Raw genomic sequence first — 7,180 nt, forward strand, 5'->3', positions numbered from 1 at the left:
TACGAGTGCTCAGAGGACTGACTCTTATTTAGCACTGCACACCTGAGGGCCACAGCAGGCAAGCTTAGGGGGGTACAGACCACCTGTGTAGCCCATACAGCTCTGTTCTCCAGTATCGCCATATTGCAGATATGAATATTGCAGAGTGTGAAGTGACTGGATGCTTGGAAACTGACTCCCTTTGGGAAATAAAATATGGACAAAGTCAATATGTTTGTTCAAACTTTTATTGCAGAATTTTCTTCAAAACGAAACAAAAACATCAAAGATACATCCAAATAATTCCATAAGGCAGCTTGTGCTGTCTAGCACAGACTCATCATTTTAGAAAATGTGAATACTCTACAGACCTATCAGCAAAGGTCTCTCTCTCTCTTTACATCCTCCATTTTCCTGGAGCTGTTTTTTCCTGGAGAGCGTCATTTACATCCTCACTCTCACCGAATCTGAGAGCAAAGATTCTACCACCCTTCCAAGATATTGAATATACAGTTCAATACCTCTCATGTGATCTAGACACTCATGTGTCAGCTAGCAAAGAATTATCAACTCACTTAAAGCTCAGAGTCTTTTAGAATACTACTGTGGAATTTCCCCAGAGTTAAATCTTTTCGGCAACACACATAGCCATTCCCATTTCAGGGTCAATTAAACCAATTATACTTAACATGCCACCCTTCAAGTGTCTGCCACTTAAAGCACCTGCCTCATTTTCCCCAATGGTATGGCTGGCTCTGCTTCCTCTGTGGTCTGTCCTGCTCCCTCCATTTTGTTGCTAGGCGAAAGGTGCTTTCCCCAACCTCATTGGGTCTTGAACCTTTGTCCCAAGTAATAATAATAATAATAATAATAATTCCTTTATACCCCACCCATCTGGCTGGGTTTCCCCAGCCACTCTAGGTGGCTCCCAGCAAAACATTAAAAACACTATAAAAGATCAAACATTAAAAACTTCCCTAAACAGGGCTGCCTTCAGATGTCTTCTAAAAGTCAGATAGTTGTTTATTTCCTTGACATCTGATGGAGGTCATTCCACCGGGCGGGCGCCACTACCAAGAAGGGCCTCTGCCTGGTTCCCTGTACCTTTGCTTCTCGCAGGGAGGGAACCGCCAGAAGGCCCTCGGTGCTGGATCTCAGTGTCTGGGTTGAACGATGGGAGTGGAGACGCTCCTCCAGGTATACTGAGCCGAGGCCGATTACGGCTTTAAAGGTGCACCAACTCTTTGAATTGTGCTCAGAAATGTACTGGGAGCCAATTAAGGTCTTTCAGGACTGGTGTTATATGGTCCTGGCGGCCACTCCCAGTCACCATTCTAGCTGCCGCATTCTGGATTAATTGCAGTTTCCGAGTCACCTTCAAAGGTAGCCCCACATAGAGCGCATGGCAGTAGTCTAAGCGGGAGATCACTAGAGCATGCACCACAGGTAGGGTCTCAGCCTTACCGGGCCCCAATGGTGAAAGTGGTTCCATTAGATTGCAAACCACCTGAAAGTGTCTCCTGCTGCTGTTTTCTGCAGATGCAATAGAGGTGATGAAGAGGGTCCTCTTCACCATCGCTATCACCACTTGGTAGGCTCGACGTTGAGCTTTAACTCATGTCTGGTCCAATTCAGAATGAGTTTTCCGCCACCAGCGCTCTAGCCATCTCAGCAATTGTTTCATCGCCCTCGGCTCTGGGAAAAACCATAGGGGTGTCTGGGCTCCATGCTATTGGAGAGGGCGCTTCAGAGCCAGACAGTCAATAGCCCTGGTTAACTCTGCACTGCAGCAGGCCACCAGGGAATCAGACGAAAGGCCATCAACATGGGATATAACATCCCCTACCACTCTCTGGAAACCATTTGGATCCATTAAGTGGTTGGGGCAGACCATCCAAATTGGTCCCACCTCCCTGCATAGGGGAAGGGTTGCGGAGAAGTCCAGTTACACCAGGAAATGATCTGACCATGGCACTTCTTTTGTTTTGCTTTTACATAGTGTCAGATCACCCACGTCACTAGAGGTGAACACCAGGTCTAAGGCACGTCCGTGACTATGAGTTGAGCCAAACTTATTCAGGGACAGCCCCATGGAGGCCATGCTTTCCATGAAGTCCCAAGGGGCCCTTGTAAGGTCGTGTCGGCATGGATGTTAAAATCCCCATGGAGAATCAAACTAGGTGTCTTCAGGAGAACATCTGCCACGACCTGAAGCAGCTTGGGCAGGGAATCCTTGGTGCAGCGGGGAGGTCGGTACACTAAAAGGAATCCTGTACTGTCCCTATTGCCCAACTTCCAGCACATGCTCTCAGAAAACTTGGTCTTCCCAATAGGAAGCCTGATGCAAGCTAATGATTTCCTAAAAATCACTCCAACCCCCTCCCCTACCTGCCCACATGACCTGGTGGACAAGCAGTGGCAAGGACAGGCCCATCTGCTTCATCCAACCAAGTCTCTGTCACACATGCCAGGTCAAGTCCTACAGGTCCTCTTTGCAAGTCTCCTTCCATGGCAGCTGCTTCAGTGCTCTGTTCTGCAGTGTCTATTTTGTATGTTTATTATTATATTTTACGTACTGTACATTTTCTTTCCAATTACTTTCCAAACAAGACATTTTAATGGCATTGTATGTCTTTGGAGTGTTGTTTTTGTTGTTTGCTAGATGCCTTGGGTTTATAGAACTATGCACTGGGTGGGTAGGTGTCCTGAATCTCCCGGTTCTCTTAGGAGAGAGGAAGAAAAACTTATTTTCTGCTGTGACTGAAAGTGAGTAGGGTGTTTCAGAGATTCTTGATGCACTCAAAGCCTATCCAACACACATACGGTTTCTGAAAGTGTTGAAATGAACCTGTGAGAAGAGTTCTCAGAACATTTGAAATGATACTTACCAAGCAATCCTTCCTTACCTGGAAGTAAGGATGGGAGAGAAATTTGGTTTGGTATGCATTTTAATACAAACCTTCCTAATTCACACTTTCTGAAAGAACACATGGGCTGAAACACAAACATCCTTAGAAATCTCAACATCTCCAAATTCCTCAGTGCTATTCTCCTACCAAAAATGTGTCTGCTGTATCAGGAGAAAGTGTTCCTAAGAATGCAGGTTTTAGTGAAAGTATCATACAAAGTGCATTTTATCTGGGGAAACTGCATGCAAAAATGTGCATATTAGGATAAACGTAATCTAAACTGCTGGTGAATTTTTATGAGGATTTTTTTTTTAACCAAAACAAGCTGATGTGAACTTAAGATATGAAAAATGAAAAACTGAAAGAAGCCCAGATTGGCATTCTGATCATCATCACAATTCTCGTACCTACGGGACCGCCTCTCCTGGTATGCCCCACGGAGGATCTTAAAGGTAAAGGGACTCCTTTACCTTTCCAGGTCAAAGGCCTGGAAACGATGCCTTATGAGGAACGGCTAAGGGAGCTGGGCATGTTTAGCCTGGAGAAGAGGAGGTTAAGGGGTGATATGATAGCCATGTTCAAATATATAAAAGGATGTCACATAGAGGAGGGAGAAAGGTTGTTTTCTGCTGCTCCAGAGAAGCGGACACGGAGCAATGGATCCAAACTACAAGAAAGAAGATTTCACCTAAACATTAGGAAGAACTTCCTGACAGTAAGAGCTGTTCGACAGTGGAATTTGCTGCCAAGGAGTGTGGTGGAGTCTCCTTCTTTGGAGGTCTTTAAGCAGAGGCTTGACAACCATATGTCAGGAGTGCTCTGATGGTGTTTCCTGCTTGGCAGGGGGTTGGACTCGATGGCCCTTGTGGTCTCTTCCAACTCTATGATTCTATGATTCTATGATTCTATGACTCCTGACCATTAGGTCCAGTCGTGGCCGACTCTGGGGTTGTGGCGCTCATCTCGCTTTATTGGCCGAGGGAGCCGGCATACAGCTTCCAGGTCATGTGGCCAGCATGACTAAGCCGCTTCTGGCAAACCAGAGCAGCACACGGAAACACCGTTTACCTTCCCACCGGAGCAGTACCTATTTATCTACTTGCACTTTGACGTGCTTTCAAACTGCTAGGTTGACAGGAAAATAGCAACACCCTAGAGGTCCTGAGCCCTAAGGAAGTTAGATTAGCCTCAACCAGAGCCAGGGCCTTTTCAACACTGGTTCCGGCCTGGTGGAACGCTCTGTCTCATGAGACCAGGGCCCTGCTGGATCTGATTTCTTTCTGCAGGGCCTGTAAGACAGAGTTGTTCCATCTGGCTTTTGGCTTAGAATCAGTTTGATTCCCTCCCTGTGATGGCCTGGGATTCGGACTTTGAGGCTGAACCTGAGGAATCCCAGCCTGCACAGTGGAAGGATCATTAGGCGCGAGTGATCATGCTCTTCTGAAGTTTACTATACAGCGGAAAGAAGCAGCCAAGCATACTAGGACTCAATTTCTTGACTTTAAGAAAGCCGACTTTATAAAACTTAGGGAAGTGCTGGGTGAGATCCCATGGACAGTAATACTAAAAGGAAAGGGAGTTCATGATGGCTGGGAGTTTGTTAAGAGGGAGATAGTAAAAGCACAACTTCAGGCAATACCAATGAGACGGAAACATGGAAGGTGCCTAAAGAAGCCAGGGTGGCTATCTAAAGAACTTTTAACTGAGTTAAGATTAAAAAAGGATGTGTACAAAAAATGGAAAAAGGGGGAAACCACCAAAGAGGAATTCAAACAAATAGCCAGCACATGTAGACACAAAGTCAGAAAAGCTAAAGCACAGAATGAACTCAGGCTTGCTAGAGAGGTTAAAAGCAAGAAAAAAGGCTTTTATGGGTATGTCCGTAGCAAAAGGAAGAACAAAGAAACAGTGGGGTCACTCAGAGGAGAAGATGGTGAAATGCAAACAGGGGACACAGAAAGGGCTGAACTCCTCAATGCCTTCTTTGCCTCAGTCTTCTCCAATAAAGAAAACAATGCCTGACCTGAAGAATTTGGAGCAAATGATTCAGCAGAGGAAACACAGCCCAGAATAACTAAGGAGATAGTACAAGAATACTTGGCTAGTTTAGATGTATTCAAGTCTCCAGGGCCAGATGAACTGCATCCAAGAGTATTAAAAGAACTGGCAGATGTGATCTCAGAACCACTGGCAGTCATCTTTGAGAATTCCTGGAGAACAGGCGAAGTCCCGGCAGACTGGAGGAGGGCAAATGTTGTCCCTATTTTCAAAAAGGGGAAAAGAGAGGACCCAAATAATTATCGCCCAGTCAGTCTGACATCAATACCAGGGAAGATTCTGGAGCAGATCATTAAGCAAACAGTCTGTGAGTACCTAGAAAGGAATGCTGTGATCACTAATAGTCAGCATGGATTTCTGAAAAATAAGTCATGTCAGACTAACCTGATCTCGTTTTTTGACAGAATTACAAGCCTGGTAGATGAAGGGAACGCAGTGGATGTAGCCTACCTTGATTTCAGCAAGGCATTCGACAAGGTGCCCCATGATATTCTTGTAAAGAAGCTGGTAAAATGCGGTCTTGACTATGCTACCACTCAGTGGATTTGTAACTGGCTGACTGAACGAACCCAAATGGTGCTCATCAATGGTTCCTCTTCATCCTGGAGAAGAGTGACTAGTGGGGTGCCACAGGGTTCTGTCTTGGGCCTGGTCTTATTCAACATCTTTATCAACGACTTGGATGATGGACTCAAGGGCATCCTGATCAAATTTGCAGATGACACCAAACTGGGAGGGGTGGCTAACACCCCAGAGGACAGGATCACACTTCAAAATGACATTGACAGATGAGAGAACTGGGCCAAAACAAACAAGATGAACTTTAACAGGGAGAAATGTAAAGTATTGCACTTGGGCAAAAAAAATGAGAGGCACAAATACAAGATGGGGGACACCTGGCTTGAGAGCAGTACATGTGAAAAGGATCTAGGAGTCTTGGTTGACCACAAACTTGACATGAGCCAACAGTGTGACGCGGCAGCTAAAAAAGCCAATGCAATTCTGGGCTGCATCAATAGGAGTATAGCATCTAGATCAAGGGAAGTAATAGTGCCACTGTATTCTGCTCTGGTCAGACCTCACCTGGAGTACTGTGTCCAGTTCTGGGCACCACAGTTCAAGAAGGACACTGACAAACTGGAACGTGTCCAGAGGAGGGCAACCAAAATGGTCAAAGGCCTGGAAACGATGCCTTATGAGGAAAGGCTAAGGGAGCTGGGCATGTTTAGCCTGGAGAAGAGGAGGTTAAGGGGTGATATGATAGCCATGTTCAAATATATAAAAGGATGTCACATAGAGGAGGGAGAAAGGTTGTTTTCTGCTGCTCCAGAGAAGCAGACACGGAGCAATGGATCCATATAATCATAGAATCATAGAATCATAGAGTTGGAATAGACCACAAGGGCCATCGAGTCCAACCCCCTGCCAAGCAGGAAACACCATCAGAGCACTCCTGACATATGGTTGTCAAGCCTCTGCTTAAAGTCCTCCAAACTACAAGAAAGAAGATTCCACCTAAACATTAGGAAGAACTTCCTGACAGTAATAGCTGTTTGACATTGGAATTTGCTGCCAAGGAGTGTGGTGGAGTCTCCTTCTTTGGAGGTCTTTAAGCAGAGGCTTGACAACCATATGCCAGGAGTGCTCTGATGGTGTTTCCTGCTTGGCAGGGGGTTGGACTCGATGGCCCTTGTGGTCTATTCTAACTCTATGATTCTATGATTCTAGGAGTCCCCGCCTCCAGAACCAGATGAGCCGGGGCTGGGGCTTGAGCCTGAAGGGTCCTCACCTGTGCTGGATCCTCAGGTGCAGGCACCAGCTGAGCCTGCTCTGGCTCCTGAGGTGATGGAGGACCCATTGCCTGCAGGTGCTCCTCTCCCAGCCCTGTCAGGGGAAGGTGAGGTTGCCTCTGGGTCCGGTCACCCTCCAGCCTCTCCTGAGCTGCAGAGGCTCAGGGCAGAAAGGCAGAGGGAACTAAGTTCTCGCCTTCAGGTGTGGAGTGCTCGCCTCCAGGCCAGGAGAGGTGAGTCACCTGTGAACCGGGACCGCCCTATGCTTCGGGGGAGATAAAAGCCAGCCAGCCCCAGTCCCAAGTTGCAGGAGCAACATTGTTGGTTCCAGCCTGATCCCTGACCTGCTTCCCTACCAGAGCTCCTGACCTCACCCGACGCCCTGGCCTGCACCCAGCTTCGCCTTCTACGGACTGCCTTCATATTGCACCATCGACCTCGGAC

The sequence above is a fragment of the Podarcis muralis genome, chromosome 15 (genome assembly GCF_964188315.1).
Source record: "Podarcis muralis chromosome 15, rPodMur119.hap1.1, whole genome shotgun sequence".
Lineage (NCBI taxonomy): Eukaryota > Metazoa > Chordata > Lepidosauria > Squamata > Lacertidae > Podarcis > Podarcis muralis.